Source organism: Callithrix jacchus, chromosome 14 (assembly GCF_049354715.1).
Source record: "Callithrix jacchus isolate 240 chromosome 14, calJac240_pri, whole genome shotgun sequence".
Taxonomy (NCBI): Eukaryota; Metazoa; Chordata; class Mammalia; order Primates; family Cebidae; genus Callithrix; species Callithrix jacchus.
The window spans coordinates 1,003,898-1,023,124 of record NC_133515.1 but is presented as its reverse complement, the minus strand read 5'-3'; the positions used below and the strand labels follow the sequence as shown (position 1 = coordinate 1,023,124).

Here is a 19,227-nt window from a genome sequence, read left to right as displayed (position 1 = left end):
GAACAAATAATCCACCCGGTTAGAATTCATTATTGGAGAGTCTCAAGGAGATCTTCTCCTGAGTTGGCACAGAGCCACCTGCTCTAGTGCCTCATCATGATTTTAGAGGGTTTCTCACTAACTGGGATGTGGCCCTGTGAAAAGAGGAGGGAATAGTGTATCCTGCAGTGCTATGTCACGACGATTGCCAGTTGCAATGAAGTTTGGAGAAAATCATAGTCTATTGTGTTGTTGTGTTAACTATACCATGAAACGTTGAACAGTATAAGACATAAGCACTTGGGAATATTCCAAACACTTTCTCCTTGAACTGACTGTGAGTGACGGGGTGTTGGGCAAGTCATATTAAAGTTATCTATCCAACATCTGGTGAAATTGCAGTGTATACAGACAGAGTCAATGCACTAAGTCTATTTCAACCATCCGTTTTCTTTGGGAGTACTAAAATGTCACGATTGCTTTTAATTCTTTTAGTCTAGAGGAGTTCACTCTTTTATTTTATAACGCACAATTGTATGAAGTCTACTCTTTTTATGTGTCATACTCAGGAGGAAAAAGTTTTCTTCAAGGGGGTTTATTGTAATAAAAACCTTTTATTTTTACTGTTACAAGATTCATTATGATATGTTACCTGACTTCCATTTCAGTTTAAAGTTGTTCAGAATCTTAAATATCTTTTAAGTCTTTACGGCTAGGGTAGCCATAAAGACTACCCGATGTTTTTGTGCATTCCCAGGTTGATCATTAAAAATTTAAGTAGTACTTTTATATAATGGAAGTCACTTTTATCCCACTTGCTTACTTACATTTCCCAATAGGTGTCATATTTTCAAAACTATGCAATCTGGAGGAAATGTATCTCGGTAACTTAGATTGTCTGCAGTGAGATTTGTCTTCCCATTGCAATCTGGCAGTAGGATTATGTAGTTAGTCATCAGAGCACACCAGTGATTGCCTTTCTTTATACCATTTGAAAAGAAACATTTTTTGCAACTCTTAAGATCTTTTCTCGTCTTTTTTTTTTTTTTTTTGACAATCTAACTTGTTTATTCCCACAAGGCAGCCAGGGGTGGGTGCACCAAGCCGGGCCCAGCAGGCCACGGGACCTTCCTCCTGCAGGGTGCATGCCGGGTTTTCAGGTCTGCCCCCACCATCAGCTGGTTTGCAGGCAGGCCATCATGGGTGCCGGTGGAAGGCTCCGAGTGTGAGGGCAGGGGCTTGGACAGGGCCACACACTTTTGGAGCTAGAAATAGCAGGGCAGGTCCTTCTCTGTCACCTGGGGTTCCTCCATGGGTCAGTAGCACTTCACCACACAGCCATTCTTGTCGATGAGGATCTTGGTGAAGTTCCACTTGGTGGCATTTCCCAGGATGCCCTTGCCCTTGGGCTGGAGCTTCATCCACTTCCACAGCGGGTGGGCGTCATCCCCGTTCACGCGGATCTTGCTGAATATGTCGAATTGGACGTTATAGCCAGCGGCGAACCCTTTGATCTCTTCGTTACTCCCTGGCCCCTGCTTCCCGAACTGGTTGCAGGGGAAGGCCAGGATCCGCAAGCCACACTCAGCATATCGGGCGTGCAGGTCGACAAGCTGAGTGTAGTTCACTTCGGTTTTGCCTCACTGGGAGGCCACGTTGGTGACGATGCACACGAAGCCCCGGTACTTGTCCAGGTTAACCATGTGCCCATAAATGCCCTTGGTGGAAAACTCGTGCATGGAGTGCGCAGAGCGCCAGTCGTCCTGGGACGTGCACATGGTGCGGGTCACAGCCCCACGGAGCAGTGCCGGCTTCAGCAAGCGGCACAGGCATGGTGAAACTCCGTCTCTACTAAAAATACAAGAAATTAGCTGGGCATGGTGGCGCATGCCTGTAATCCCAGCTACTCAGGAGGCTGAGGCAGGAGAATTGCCTGAACCCAGGAGGCGGAGGTTGCAGTGAGCCGAGATCGCGCCATTGCACTCCAGCCTGGGCAACAAGAGCAAAACTCCGTATCAAAAAAAAAAAAAAAGAAAAGATTTTTTTTTCTCCACAGTTCTGAGGGACGGGTAAACAAACAGCAAAATCAAAACACATGGGATTCAAAACACATAACTTACTAGCATCAGCAGAAAATATGAAGATAGATCCTTTTCTTTTTGTGGACACATGCTGGAAGACAGATGCAGAAAACTACAGAAATTATAGTGGGTGACATTTGAAATGTTAAATAAATTTATATTTCAGAGATTATTTTTGATCTGATATCAAAATTATTAAGTATTTGAACTTTTATTTTGTTTCTATGTTATTATGAGATCTGAATTTTTCCATTTTAATGGTAATCTCCATGCACAGTAAAATACATATATTTCGAACAAAATCACAATCCAGATTAAGAATTAACCAACTCTTCAGACAATCCGATGACCCTTTCTATGGAAAATATTTAATTATTGCAGTTCTTGCATCAGAAATATGAATAAAAGTAATTTGTTTTGTAAAAGATGCTTCTCAACAATGTAATCAACGTCTACCCATTTGCCGTCATCTCTAGTGAGAGGAACATTCAAATATCTGAAACTAGATCTAAAAAATACGCATATGGTAAATGAGATTAAGATTTTTAAAAGTGTGTCTAAATAACATTTTAATTGTAAGTCATTTTTATGCATGCATATATGTATTTTTCTTAACAAAGTAAAATTATATTGCAAAACAGTTAAATTTGATTGTGCCATATGACTGAGGAGTGTATAAAACTCAGAATTTCGTAAATATTCAGTGAACACGTATTTTTCTGCATCATAAATGCCTCTGAATTTTCTTTTCATTTAGGTATTGTATCCACTAGAAATTTTTTGGTGTGTTATTGTTCTAGGTAGGCGTTGAATTTCATTGTTTCCATAAAGAAAACTGATTTTGCCAGCAACTTTTATTGAAATGATCAACAAATCATTACTGCTATTTTTTACTATCTCCTCTCAAAGGAAGTGTCCATATATGCATAGGTTTATTTGGGGAAGTATTCCTTGACATCCTGCATTTTCATGGTTTGCATCAGTTTATAAATTTCTGCTAAAATCTTGAGATTTTGATTGAGACTGATATAAAACTATAAATAAATTGCAGGAAAAATGGCACATTTATGTTATTGTGTTTTCTAACCCATGATGCAAAATGTCTTTTTTGCAGGTTTTTCTTTATTTATATTCTCCGGAAGAATCTAAGTATTGCATATATATTATTTTATTTGAAATTTAACTTCTTAAATCACAAAACATACATTTTCATTTAATTCAGTTAACATATATTCTATTTTACACTTTGTAAACCCAATGAACTTTTAAGATTATCATATATACAAACCACATGAGATTGTATGTGTATACATATATATCACATACAATCTCATACTGTATGTGGTATATATACAATCACATATATATGTGTATATATACATATATATGTATATCCATACACACAGACATACACACACATACACACATATATGAATAAGTGAAGATAGTGTAACATCCCATTTCTTTCTGGTTTACCAATCACACTACTGGTCATTTAAATGTAAGCTATGCCTCTACCCTCACCTAATCCTTAACTGTAGAATTTTTCTTTTGCTTTTCTGCAGTGCAGTTTCCTTTTTGGTGTAGATTTTTAAAAATTTGCTCTATTTGAATTCATTGGTTTCCTAAACCTGTGAATTTCTAGGTTTTCTTAATTATTAAAAAAATGCATCTTCAATGTTCATTAACTGGATTGGCCCCAGCTCCCATTTTTCTCCTGGGACCAGCTATGTTTTAGATACTTTCAATATTGTTTTGTTATTACTCTCTTTCCAATTTTCTTTTATCTCTATCTCTATCTGCTTCATTCTGGATAATTCCTGATCTACCTTCCAGTAAACAATTTCTATCTTATGAGTTGCAAAATATGTACAGTGGGCTTTTAATTTTAAATATTGCATTTTTTACTTTCTAGGAGAGTCACTTTTAGGTTCATTTTTATGAAAACTGGGTTCTGCTTATTTCTTTCTTTTAACATGGCAAACATGTTTTAATAACCAGATTCCATTAATTATCTTTAAATATATACTTTGATTATTGTTTGGAGAATTGATTGATGGTAATAAGTTGAAATTTCAAAGATAATTCAACTAATACACACAAAATTTTAATTTTGGCAGTATGGTTGCCAAAATACTCTAAATAAACTGTCAGCTCAAATAGAGCATAATTATGAATATATTACCATAGGAAGATAACATACTTTTTAAAGAATTGAGAAAATGAGACAACACTTCAAGAATAAAAATAAAAACAATAAAGCAAGCTACAATTAAAATGAGAACCATAGCTATTAGGTCATGCACAGTTTGAATTGTGTCAGCTTTAACATAAGCAAACATAGAAATGTAATTTATGCATACATACTGTTCAAAGAAATAACATATAAAATTATCTTTACACATACAGAAAACCACTGACTCATTTTTTAAAAGTCCTTAGCAAACTAGAAATAAAAGAAGTTTCTTAACCTAATAAATATATTTTAAAATTTTAACATTTGCAATATATCATTAGCAAAATTGGCTTATGCTTATGGACAACTTTAGAATGCCTACTGACAATGCATTTATGATATTTTCATGTGAAGGCCTAGCTAATTCAATAAAACAAGATTTTAAATATGAGATTTTGGAAATTATGGGACAAATCTGTCACTCCTCAAAGGTGGTGTGACTGTCTACATAGAAAAAGTCAAAGTAATCTACTGAAAAAACTTTACAGTTTAGAAAATGTTTATCAAGAGTGATGGGATGAAAGGCGAATAATAACACATTTGTAAAAATTACACTTATAAGATAATAGTTTTCTAAATTTGATAATTAAATATAAAAATCTACAGTTCTTTGATGAAGCAAAAATATAATCACTGAAAGGCATTTGAAAACAAATTTAATAGAATATGCCAAATTAAATTAGAGAATCAATAATTAAAATTTTTGATTCACCCAATTATATCCATAGCTTTATTGCTATGCCAATCAAAATTTTTATTATTTTGTACAAATTGACAAGATGAGTCTAAGTATTTGTGGAATTACAAAGAACCAAAGATTTCCAAGTATCTCCTGAAAGAAATGTTGATATTGGAATAAACTGATTCACCTGAGACCAAGAACTATTATAAAGCTAGTACAATTGGTACAGCAAAAAAAAAAAAAACAACTGTAATTAGGACAGTTCATTTGACAAAGAACTCATGATATTAACCAATACAACCATTCAGAAAGGACAGGAAAGGTCTCATGCAAATAGGAAAGTTCAACACCTGAACATAGAAGAACAAATCAGATGGGGAAGTCTGCATTATTTAACAAATAGTATTGAGCTCATTGGAATAAAATAAACGAACCACATCTCCACCACATTACATTCAAAAGGCAGTCAATACTTAGTATGGAAAACAAAGCTTGAAAAGTGTTATAAAACAATTCTGGAGATATTAGTAAAATAAAGATGAGAATGATTTATTTTTTAAAGCCTGAGTGTACTATTTTTTCTGAAAGAAAAGAGGTACATATGTCTCCATTGAAATTAAATAGCTGCTTATCAAAGGATGCCATAAAAAAAAGAAACTATCAACTGAAAAATATATTCGCAAAATATAAAACTGAAAAATGACAATTTTATAAAAATGTATAATGAGGGAATATATTCTCTCACCAGGTCCACAAGGGGGCGCGTAGTTTTAGAGAAGTTTCCAGTGCCATTCCCTCTCCCTTCTCTCTCCATCCAGGAGATTTAACTGTTTATGTTTGAATTTCGTGGGCGCAGGAAGAAACTAAGGGTCAATCACTCTAGTGGAAGTTTAAGGAACTCCTTTCATTGGCCAGAGGAGCTTGGGAAGGTGGGAATTTCTTCCAGGATAAATTCCCTTTCTCCTTCACCCACACTGGATTTCCAGCTCTCTGGGATCCCCTCCACATAATGGGAGCTCTCTTTCCCCTCTTGGATTTCCCGTCTGGAATCACCTTCCACATGCTCTTCTTCTCTTTTCTCCACCTAAATAAAACCACCTTTCTGCAACACTTCTCGAGTCCAATATTTATTTTTATGAGCTTACTGCACACCTGCAGCAGTCCCTTCTCTTATTCATGAGAAGGCGGAGACCAAGAACCTACAACATTCTCTTAGAGAAACTGTGCCTCACCAGCACCCAAGGAAACCTGGTTACAATAATTCATACGAGTAAATGAGATAGTCACCAAAACATACTAGAGAAATGAAGAAAAGACATGAACAGAAATCTCAGAAGAGGATAATATAAAGGGCAATTATTTACATGAGAATATGCTTATTAATAGTAATTTAGAAAGGAATAATTAAGATTCCAATAAGCTAATACTTCATAAAAAAGAGTAGCAAAATGTTAGACAATTTGACAGTAATTTATCTTTGCCCCTCATAAAAGGAATAGGTTTGATGTAGTCAATCTGGCATCCAGTAGGACTTCTTGGGGAACTCAGCTATTTTGAGGGCACTCGCTGCAGGCAGGCTGGAAAATGGCACATTGGCAAAAATTAGACCAGCTTTGGTGAGATAGAGCTCATGCTCTGTGTGCATTCTGTGTCTGTAATTTAATAAATGTTAGACGGCAGTGAGAGAGACAGTGATTTTCCATTGTGGGAGTGGATATCAGTCTTTGGATAGCCAGCCTGTCACAAAAACTGTGGCAGTAACATCCCGTTGGTTTTTAATCTTTACCCATGAATTCTGCAAAGTGTTGGCCATTGTTGCACATTCTTTTGGGTCAAGCCACTCTGTCGAAATCAGCTTTTCTACAATTTCAGTAATTACATCCATTTAGTCTCTTATGTTTAAGGGCTGCCACCTGGTCTGCCATTCTGAAAATTATTTTCCTCACTGATATTTCAGAGCCAATTTCCATTTTAGCATTTCGTACAAAACAGCCCCTGTAGGGCTTCTCTATTCTGTTAATGAGGATAGGAAAATCTTGCTTGCTTTGGACAATAGAGCCAAGTGATAACTTTCAGTATAAAATAAATTCTTTCTAACATTAGTATCCCCCTGAGCCTTTGATCCCTTATTACTATTTCGAGAAAGTTCTAGCATCTTCTCCTTTTACTGAATGCTGTTCTCATCGCTAAGCATCAAAGGTCCACTGCAGCATAAGTAACTTTCAGCCTCAGCTGTTCCTGTTACGATATTGAATGCAGACTCATTGATCGTTTTCCCCTGTCAAGAAGTTCACCTTCTCTAGCCTCCTATTCTGCACCTTCAGTCTAGTCAGGCAGACATAAGATTATAAGATCCATTCTTAAAAGTACTTCCTTTATTCCTAATGATACATATTATGCACAACTTAAGACTCAGTTATCATCTAGGACTTTCTTATGTGAGCAGAGACTGGTCTCATCTCAGTCCTGAATGTGCGTATTAGCTTGAATCATGACAGGGCATCATCTTTAAAAGGGCAAGTAAAATGTTGAGAGACATCTACCTTTGGTAAGAACCTCAGAGGAGCTCAAGTGAAGGACGACTGCTTTCTTCCATTATGTTGGTGCAAAAGTAATGGCGGTTTTTGCCAGTAAAAGTAATATTGGGGCTGAGCGTGATGGCTCATGCCTGTAATCCCAGAACTTTGGGAGGCCCAGGCAGGCAGGTCACCTGAAGTTAGCAGTTGAAGACCACCGCATCACTACTAAAAAGAAATAGAAGAAAAATATAGCGGGCAGGGTGGCGCGTGTCTGCAGTCTCAGCTACTCTGGAGGTTGAGGCACAAGAATCGCATGAACCTAAGAAGCAGAGCTTGCAGTGAGCCGAGATCATGCCACTGCATTCTTTCCTGGGAGGCTGAGTTAGACCCCATCTCAAAAAAATAAAAATAAAAAGTAATATTGCGGCTACTTCTGCCAGAAGGAAGCTTCAAAGAAAACTTGTGGTTTAAGATTCAAATCTTTCAGTCTTTTAAAAAGTTTTTAAAATTGCATTTTAGGTTTTAGGGTACATGTGAAGAACATGCAAGATAGTTGCATAGGTACACACGTGGCAGTGTGATTTGCTGCCTTCCTTCCCTTCACCTATATCTGGCATTTCTCCCAATGCTCTCTCTCCCCAACTCCCCACCCCCCATTGTCCCTCCTCTGTTCCCCACAACAGACCCCAGTGTGTAGTGCTCCCCTCCCTGTGTCCATGTGTTCTCGTTGTTCAACACCCTCCTGTGAGTGAGAATATGCGGTATTTCATTTTCTGTTCTTGTGTCAGTTTGCTGAGAATAATGGTCTCCAGGTTCATCCATGTCCCTACAAAGGACAGGAACTCATCGTTTTTGATGGCTGCATAATATTCCATGGTGTATATGTGCCACATTTTCCCTGTCCAGTCTGTCATCGATGGGCATTTGGGTTGGTTCCAGGTCTTTGCTATTGGAAACAGTGCTGCAATGAACAGTCGTGTGCATGTATCCTTATAATAGAATGATTTATAATCCTTTGAATATATACCCAGTAATGGGATAGCTGGGTCAACAGGAATTGCTCTTTCTAGGTCGTTGAGGAACACCACACTGTCATCCACAATGGTTGAACTAATCTTTCAGTCTTTCCTTTCCACATTTTGTCAATTTTATCCATCTGAAATGTCAAATAGCAACTGCTGTTGTCATTTTCCCTCCATCATGGTTATTTTTATTTCATGCTGTTGGTCTATTTGTAATTTATAATGCATTTTAGCATTTTTTTCAGATATACCTTCCACCTCCTGTTTTTGATTGTGGGTCTACACTACTACTGAGCTCAGTTAGAGAGTTTTTCTTTAAATTATTATATTTTTTAAGTTTCAGTGACTACATTTTTTAAAACTTAACCATAGTTATAAATGCACAGAACTAAACATCTAAGATATAACTTCCTTTTTTTTTTTTTTTTTTGAGACGGAATTTCATCCTTGTTACCCAGGCTAAAGTGCAATGGCGTGATCTCGGCTCACCACAACCTCCGCCTCCTGGGTTCAGGCAATTCTCCTACCTCAGCCTCCTGAGTAGCTGGGACTACAGGCATGCACTACGGTTCCCAGCTAATTTTCATATATTTTAGTAAAGATGGGGTTTCACCTTGTTGACCAGGAATAACTTCTTTTTTATAATGAAAGATAGACCTGTACACCTTCCCAATTCTTATCATTACCCTATTATTGGGAGAGGGCTCAATTATAATATTTTGACACATTTTTACTTTTTAACTGCAAAATAGTTTATATAGCTAGTTTATCTTTAAGTTGCTAATAATTATGTTATATTGCATCTCCTTACTTTCTATACCACCTAACTCCAAATACTAAATTTTAATTAAATTAATGAAATATTAGGATCACTACAGGTTATATAAATGTTATTCATTACTATGATTACTTTATCATGCACTATTTTATTATTTATAGTTAATACTGATTTGTTATTTTCATTAATGTTAAAGTTATGGTTCTTTTATTTCCAGTTGCTCCATAAATCTAATATGGTGTTTCTAATATGCTCTAGAAAACAAGCAGCATCAGCCTAGCCTTAGAATTTTGTTTCATATACAAATTATCTGAGCCTCACTAAGATTTATTGGGTCATTGATATGGGGTTAATGTTTGTTTCCCCCCAAATTTATGTGTTGAAATATTAACTCCCAATATAATGATATTAGAAAGTAGGACCTACAGGAGGTAATTTGGTCATGAAGGCTCTGCCATCGTGAATGGGACCAGTGCCCCTATAAAGGGACCCAAGTCAACAGTAGGCAACCTGGAGCAGGGCAGACCTAACAGTGCTAGCACAGTGGTCTCAGACTGTTAGCCTCCAGAACTGTGAGAAATGCATTTCTGTTTTGCATAAGATATCTAATCTATGATATTTTGTTACCGCTGCCAGAGCTGATTAAGACAGTCAGAAGTGGAATGGGTTCAGTACACTCTTTAAAAAAGTCTAAAGGAATTTTTTCATGTTCATTTTTCCTTTTGTACTACTCAAAGCTCAAATTGACCAGAAATGTTTTAAATTTCTGCCCTTTACTTCTTATTTCTGCTGCCATCTGAGCTGATTTTTAGAAAAATAAGTGCATGCAAGACATTCAAAGATTTCCCTGTGCAATCATCCTTAATCCTTATTAAGTCTGTTGACTCCCAGATCCCAAGACTTATACTCCCTTCTTTTTGTGGTTAATATTTTTGTTTTACTGACTCATATCCTCTGAAAACTATCTAAATATGTGTTGAGTTCATGCATGGGAATAATTTTATTAAATTTAGTTTGTTTTTGTTTTTAGAAGTATAGCATTCTTAGTTGAACAACCAACTCACTCAGAAATTGTCATATTGTTTTCTAGAACATACTGACCTTATAAAATCAGAAAAGATCTTGATTTCAATCATGTATTTGTGTTCCTGGAAGTTGTTTAACTTCTCTCATTTTACCCTGATGATTTATGTGATATTACTGTCAGAGGTGTTTGAACCAGAGAAACTTTATCTTGAATAGGGAATAGGTAAAATAAGGCTGAGATTTGCTGGGCTGCGTTATCAGTTGATGAGACAAGAGGTCAGCAAAAGATACAGGTCACAAAGACCTTGCTGATAAAACAGTTTGCAGTAAAGAAACCAGCCAAAACCCACCAAAACCAAGATGGTGATGAAAGTGACCACTAGTTGTCTCCATGCTGCTAATGCACTAATTATAATACATTAGCATACTAAAAGACACTCCCATCAGCACCATGACTGTTTACAAAATGTCATGGCAACATCAGGAAGTTACTTCCTATGTCTAAAAAAGAGGGATTAACTCTCAGTTCCAGAAATTGCCCACCACTTTCCCGGTAAACTCATGAATAATCCACGTCTTTAGTGTATAATCACTAAATAACTCTAAGTATACTCCGTGTAGCAGCCCGTGCTGCTGCTCTCCCTATGTAGTAGCCATTCTTTATTCCTTTGCTATTTAATAAATTTGCTTTCAATTTACTCTATGGACTCACCCTGGTTTATTTGTTGTGCGATATCCAAGAATGCTCTCTTGGGGTCTGGATCAAGACTTCTTTCTGGTAATATTCTGATCATGTTACAAGTCAGATCATGTAACCTGTAAAAGATTTGTGTTTGTTTCTTGTTCTGCCCATTTTGTTGTCTCAAAAATCCCATTTATTCTTTTCACTATAAGTAAGTTATGCAGAAATAATATTTACAATTAATTATGTTTTTAGATTTGAAAAAATACTCTTTGTGTACTTTTGTGAGAATAAGAAGTTAAAGTCTCTTTAATGATTTTAACAGAGTACAGGATGCTTTTAAAATTTCATTGTATAACACAAATATGAGCGACATCTTTAATTTTATTTCTTTAACTCTTTCTATAACCTTAAAAAATCATTAAATCATATGTTCCAGACACAGGACAAATTACCGTATTATGGAAAAATACTTCTTTTCCAAATAAAGAAATGTATGTAATATAATGATTATGAAACCTATCAATTTTTCCTTTTCCTTTCTTCCAAAATAACATAAAATTGTACATGATACATATAAATCATACATACATACATTTATACATATATAAATAGTGCCTATTACTGTTTAACAAACAGCCTCAAAATTTCATGACTTAAATGATGATGATTGAGTATTCCCTGCCATTTTGTGAATTGGCTGCATGATGCTCTGGTAATCTTGCCTAACCTAAGATTAGGGAGCTTAGGGAACCTATTATTTTAGTGTTCTATTAATTAAAATGTGCATGTTATGTGATGCCACAACCCTGTATATGAGAAGTTACACGGAAGAAAAATAAAAAATGCATTAAAGTTCTGTGAGTGCAAGAAAATATATTACAATCAATCTGTTTCTGAGAAACGAAAGCAGGTTATAGGACAATATGATCTTATTTGTATAAAACTGTACACAGAAAGAGGTACATAGAAGGAAGTCTGCAGGCTACTAACCAAGTTATCTATGTCCTGGAGATGGATTTACTATTTATTTTCTAGTTTTGTATTGATTCGCTAATAGCTCATGTGTTGTTTGCTAATGGGGAAAAATAAAGCCATTTATTTTTGTAAAAGGTGTCAACTAAGTGTGAAGGAAAGAGTGCTGATGGAGTCAGATCTGCTTGTGGCTGGGGTCCATGAACAAATGACTTCATACTTGCTGACCTTAGGTTTCTCATCTGTAAAATGTGGGTATTCGACACTGTGCTCATGTTTAACACAAATATTTTAAAAATCAGTGTCAGAACCACTCTATTGTATTTTCTTTTTATTTATTTATTTATTTTACTTTAGGTGTATACTATATCCAGCATTTCTCCCCATGTTAGCCCTCCCCACCCTCCCCACCCCCCACTGTCCCTTACCTACCCCGTGCAACTGCCCCCAGTGTGTGATGCTCCTCTCCCTGAGTCCATGTGTTCTCATTGTTCAACACCCACTGACAAGTGAGAACATATAGTGTTTGGTTTTCTATTCTTGTGTCAGTTTGCTGTGAATGATGGCTTCCAGATTCACCAGGGTCCCTACAAAGGACACAAACTCATTTTTTATGGCAAGGTAGTATTCCATGGTGCATATGTACCACAATTTACTTTGTCCAGTCTATCATTGATGGGTGTTTGGGTTACTTCCAGGTCTTTGCTATTATACACAGGGCTGTGATGAACAGATGTGTGCATGTGTCTTGATAGTAGAACGATTTATACTTCTTTGGGCATATACCCAGTAATGAAATTGCTGGGTCAAATGGAATTTCTATTTCTTGATCCTTGAGGAATCGCCACACTGTCTTCCACAATGGTTGAACTAATTTACACTCCCACCAACAGTGTAAAAGTGTTCCTATTTCTCCACATCCTCTCCAGCATCTGTTGTCTCCAGAATTTTTAGTGATCACCATTCTAACTGGAGTGAGATGATATCTCAGTGTGGTTCTGATTTGCATTTCTCTAATGACCAGTGATGATGAGCATTTTTTCATATGTTTGTTGGCCTGATGTATGTCCTCTTTTGAAAAGTGTCTGTTCATATCTTTTGCGAACTTTTGAATGGGCTTGTCTGTTTTTTTCTTGTATATCTGTTTTAGTTCTTTGTAGATTTTGGATATTAGCCCTTTGCTATGATTATAGCCAGGTGAAAACAATGATGAAGATAAAAAGTACAAAGACAGGAGAAAGGTTCGAAGGAGTACAACCAACAGGACTTGCAAGTAAGCAAATCTGGTGCCAAAGGTCAGGGAAAACCAAAGACTCCCAGGTCTTCAGGTGGTGAGGCCAGATATGGCACATGAAAGTGCTGGCAGATGGAGGGGGAGTGCATTCCACCACAGAGTCGGCCCACACACTCTGGCTGCAAAGGGCCAGGAACCATGTGTCTACAGTTTGCTGCCTGAATTTGGACAACTCACTCAGTCTCACTGCCTGTCTTCACAGTTTCAAAACAAAGCCTAAACAAACCGTTCTCTGGCTTGTTTCATTTATTTATTTATTTACTTATTTATTTATTTATTTATTTATTTATTTATTTTTCTAGAGGCAGAGATTTTCTATTACCCAGGATGGAGTGCAGTGGTGCAATCTTGGCTCACTGCAACCTCCGACCCTGGGATCTAGTGATTCTTTTTGCCTCAGCTTTCCAAGTAGCTGGGATTACAAGCTCCCGCCACCATGTCTGGCTAATTTTTTTTTTAACTAAAGATGGGGTTTCACCATGTTGGCCAGGCTAGTCTCAAATTCCTAACCTCAGGTGATCCACCGGACTCAGCCTTCAAATGTGTTAGGATTACAGGTGCAAGCCACTGTGCCCGACCTCCAGCTTGTTTTAAGAATCCAGTAACATCATGATGTTTAACAATTGGCTTAGATATTCAGAAGCAGCGGATGTAAACTTTTAATAAATTTTGTGCATAAATAAATTATATCAAAGTAAGCGAATTCCATGAAGCTGAGAATGATGTCTTCTGGCTTTGCTACCTAGTAACTCCTTTAGTGCACTGTGCCCACTGATAAGCATCATAGGGAGCAGGGTCCAAGGAGGTGGGTGGGAGCACAGGGACACAGGCATGATGACATCCATCCCTGCCTTGCCCCCATCCCATCCACCCCTTTCTATAATACAATCATTTGATAATGGTTTCCCATGTGTAAAATATTTGCCTGGTTCAGTCACAGAGAGACACTTGATGTTCAAATTTACTGGGGAAAAAGCTATTCACATGCCAAGTAGGAACTTTTAAAAAAATCTCTGAATTAGCTGTGTTCTTGAAGTAAAACCAACATAAGGGATTGAGTGTGTATCCAGGCAAGCCTGCTTGGCTTCTTGGATTTCTGTGCTCCCCATTTCTTCCTCCTTTCAGAGCATGGATTCTATTTTCAAGCCTGGGAAAAGAGGTCCTCAAGGTGGGAGGTGAAGGCAGGAGGATAAAAAGTCAGTTCAAGACCAGCCTTGTCAATAGAGTGAGATCTTCTCTCTAGAAAAAAAAAATTAATCGGCTGATTCTGGTGGTGCCTGCCTGTGGTCCCAGCTCCTCAGGATGCTGAGGCATCACTTGAGCCCAGGAATTGGAAGCTGCAGTGAGCTGTAATCATGCCACTGGACTCCAGCCTGTGTGGCAGAGCAAGACCCTGTCTAAAAACAACAAAAAGGCAGGCTCAGTGGCTCACACCTGTAATCCCAGCACTTTGAGAGGCTGAGGCAGGAAGATCTCTTGAGGCCAGGAGTTTGAGACCAGCCTGGGAAACATAGTGTGACCGTGTCTTTATATATTAAAAAAAAAAAGCTGGAAACAGTGGCTCAGTCATGTAATCCCAGCACTTTGGGAGGCCAAGACAGGCAGATCACAAGGTCAGCAGTTAAAGATCAGCCTGGTTAACATGGTGAAATGCTGTCTCCACTAAAAATACAAAAATTAGCTGGGCATGGTGGCACATGCCTGTAATCTCTGTACTCAGAAAACTGAGGCAGGACAATTGCTTGAACTGGGACCTGGGAGGCAGATGTTGCAGTGAGCTGAGATTGCACCACTGCACTCCAGCCTGGGTTACCGAGAGAGATTCTGTCTCAAAGAAAAAAATGGTGTTTGGGAACTTCCACTTCCACAATGTAGACATCCGGTGCTGGGGACTATTTCGCATCATAACCAAGACACGTGGCCGGAGAGCCTGTGATGATTATTTGTGTTTGTGCAAACTCTAGAGAAGACAAGCTCCTGGACCAAGAGGCACTCTGTAACTGTATGGGGCAGACACATGAGGAGAGACAGGTCATTGTCTCCTGCATCAAAAGAATGAACCAAGATATTGATTTTCAAGAGCCAACACTTTCCCAAGAAGCCTCCACAGTGTGACGTCACAGGGCCTCCACCAGCACTGAGTCAGAATTATGGCCTCCAAGTGTGGGCCATATTCTTGCGAAGGCCCTGCTCAAAACTTGGTCTCAAGTGATGAAAAGATGTTGATTTGGCAGCTCCTCACGAGACGTCCTGCTCCCACTCATGTTTTTCCATACCCAGTCTCTTCATAAGCAGCTGGAATTTTTTGGTGTTTCTGTTTTTCTTTTCTTTGTGAGTCTCTCTGTTACCCAGGCTGAAGTGCAGTGGTGTGATCTCTGCTTACTGTAACCTCCACCTTATGGGTTCAAGCAATTCTCATGCCTTAGCCTCCCAAGTAGCTGGGATTACAGGCACCTGCTACCATGCCTAGATAATTTTTTAGTAGAGACAGGTTTCACCATGTTGGCCAGGCTGGTCTTGAACTCTTGACCTCAGGTAATCCACCTGCCTTGGCCTCCCAAAGTGCTGGGATTACAGGCATAAGCCACCATGCCAGGCCTCTTGTAGCTATTTTAAAATATACACTAAATTACTGTTTACCATTGTCACTCTGTTGTACTATCAACTACTACACCTTATTCTTTCTAACTGTATTTTTGTAACCATTAATTATTCCTGTGCACTCCCTCCAGCCCACCACCCTCCCCAGCCTACGGTAACCATCATTCTACCTCTATCTCCACGATTTCAATTGTTTTTATTTTTAGCACCCACAAACGACTTGGAGCCTGCAAAATTTGTCTTTCTGTATCTGGCTTATTTTAGTTAACATAGTGATCGCCAGTTCTACACTTGTTGTTGCAAATAACAGATTCTATTCTTTTTAATGGCTGAATAATATTCCATTGTGTGTATGTACCACATTTTCTTTATCCATTCACCTGTTGAGGGACACTTAGATTGCTTCCAAATCTTTGCTATTGTGAATAGTATTGCAATAAATATAGAAATGTAGATATTTCTTTGATATGCTGATTTTCTTTCTTTTGGGTTCATACCCAGCAGTAGGATTTTAATGTCATTAAAAAGCTCTCATTTTAGTTCTTTGGGATCCTACAAGCCATTCTCCATTGTGGTTTCACTAATATCTACATTCCCACCAACAGTGTACTAGGGTTCCCTTTTCTCCACACTCTAATTAGCATTTATTGTTGCCTGTCTTTTAACTGGGGTGGGATTGTAGTTTAATTGGCATTTCTCTGATGATCAATGATGTTGAGGACCTTTTCATATACCCACTTGCCATTTATAGGTCTTCTTTTGATAAATGTCTATTCTGATCATTTGCACATTTTAAATCAGATTATGAGAGCTTTTTTCCTATTTATTTTTCCCCTGAGCCCCTAATATACTCTGGTTTTTAATCTCTCATCAGATGGATTCAGGATTGATTTTGTCTTTATTTTACACCCAATTCTAAACCATTAAATGCTGTCAAGTGGAGAAGTGACCTAATATTTATATTGGAAGATGACTTTGTGTGTTTGCTATCTATTGCTGTGTAACAGACCAGCCTGGCATGGTGGCTCACACCTGCAATCCCAGCACTTTGGGAGGCCGAGGCAGGTGGATCACAAGGTCAGGAGTTTGAGACCAGCCTGGCCAACATTATGAACCCTGTCTTTACTAAAAATACATAATTTAGCCAGGTGTGGAAGCACATACCTGTAATCCTAGCTACTCAGGAGGCTGAGACAGCAGAATCACTTGAACTCCAGAGGCAGAGGTTGCAGTGAGCTGAGATCATGCCACTGCACTCCAGCCCAGGGGACAAAGTGAGAGAGTGAGACTCTGTCTCAGAAAACAAACAAACAAGAAAAAAAAAAAACCCACCCAAAACCTAAAGTTACAATGATGTTTATAAGTCTTCTCACACGTCTGGAGGCTGACTAGACTGACTTAGGCAGTTCTGGCTCAGGATGTGGTTGCCTTCAAACAGTATGGAGTTAGAATAGTGTCAAAAGTTTCCTTGCTCAAATATCTCCTAATTAATGTGCGATGTCAGCCAGGGCTAGGCTGGGGCTACCTGGTGGAATACCCACACATAACCTCCCTGCATGGCCTGGGCTTTCTCACAAAATGGTGAATGGGATCTAAGTGCACACCTCCCAGGAAGGAGAGCCAAGTGGAAACAGTATCATCTTTTAAGACCTAACTTTGGCAGGTCATGAGCAGCACCTCTACTGTATTCTACTTACAGAAGCAGTGGTCTGAGCTCATTTTCAAGAGAAGAGAAACTGAATTCTATCTCTCCATGACAAGTGCAAAAAAATGTGCAGACAATTATTAACAATAGTGAAGAGATGAAATCAACCTAAGTTTCCTGCCATCAATAGAGAAAAGAATAAAAAAAAAGTGGCTGGGTGTGGTGGCTCACGCCTGTAATCCTAGCAATTTGGAAGGCCAAGGGGGGCGAATCACCTGTGGTCAGGAGTTTGAGACCAGACTGGCAAACACAGTAAAACCTGTCTCTAATAAAACTACAAAAATTAGCAGGATGCTGTGGTGCACACCTGCAATCCCAGCTACTTTGGGAGGCTGAGGCAGGAGAATGACTTGAACTTGGGAGGAAGGGTTGCAGTGAGCTGAGATTGCACCACTGCACTCCAGGATGGGTGACAGAGTGAGACTCCATCTCAAAAAATAAAAAATATAAGTGAATCAGAGAATGAAAGAACTACATTAAAGCAACTGAAAAAATTATGGAAATTAGAGAGCGTAGTCTAACACTGGGTTGGGAACAGGTGGCCCTAAGTGAGAGAACATAAAAAAAAAAACAAAAACAAGCCTGGGCATGGTGGCTCACACCTATTATCCCAGTGCTTTAGCAGGCTAATTGGGAGAATAGCATGCGGCCAGGAGTTCCGGAAAGCCTAGGCAACATAGGAAAACCCCATCTCTAGAAAAGTAACAAAAATTAGCCAGGTGTGGTGGTGCACGCCCATCGTCAGAGCTACGACGGAGGCTAAGGCAGGAAGATTTTTTAAGCCCAGGTGTTTAAGGCTGCACTGAGCTATGATTACACCACTTTGTTCTAGAACCTGGGTGACAGAGCAAGGCATTGTCTTGAAAGAAAGAAATGTAAGAATAAAGGGAGTAAGGGAAGAAGGAAGGGAGGGAGGGAGGAAGAAAAGGATGGAAGAAAGAAAGGAAAAAAGGGAGGAAAAAGAGAAGGAATGGAGGGAGGGAGAAAAGAAGGGAGCGAGGGAGAGGAGAGAGAGTGAAAAATAAGGAAATGAAGGAATGCAGAGATAGAGAAGTACATAATCAGTGGTCAAAAGGCACACCATATATCTGGAAAAACTAATACAGAATGACTGACCTAGAGCCAATCCTAAGCTACTGAACTTCAATGATGAGAAAAGTACTCCACTGGCCTGTCAGCAGGAAAATACAACACACATGTGAGAAGAAACTCCAGCCAGCCTCAGACCTTCCCATAGCCCCAGCCAGAACCAGATGACGATAGAGTCAGAACTTAAAGAACTAAAGAAAAATGAATCAAGAATACTCTCAAGAGAGATTTCATCCAAGTATACAAGCCTTAAACAGAAACTATGAAACCAATTTCAAAAATACAGCAGCTGTGGGTGAAGATAGAAACTGCAGATTAAAGAGAATCATGACACATTTATCTTTTTCATAATTTTATTGAATGTTGAATGAAAAGGTATCACTTGCACATAGGCATTTATCTGAAGTTCAGAAATTCTCCCACCTTACTTTAGTTTCTGCAGCTTCTGTTGTATCAGGAAAATGAAACATATATATTTAAACTAAACACAAACAAAATATGTAGTTATTTTTTATCAATTGATCTATTCATCTAACTCCCTATTTGTACAAAAAGACT

The 19,227-nt window shown here is 38.4% G+C and overlaps 1 pseudogene; it reads right to left on the bottom strand.

Moving 5' to 3' along the window:
- Nucleotides 1-1,202: 1,202 nt before the first annotated feature.
- LOC144579360 (phospholipid hydroperoxide glutathione peroxidase GPX4 pseudogene) lies at nucleotides 1,203-1,824 on the bottom strand (annotated as a pseudogene).
- Nucleotides 1,825-19,227: the final 17,403 nt, after the last annotated feature.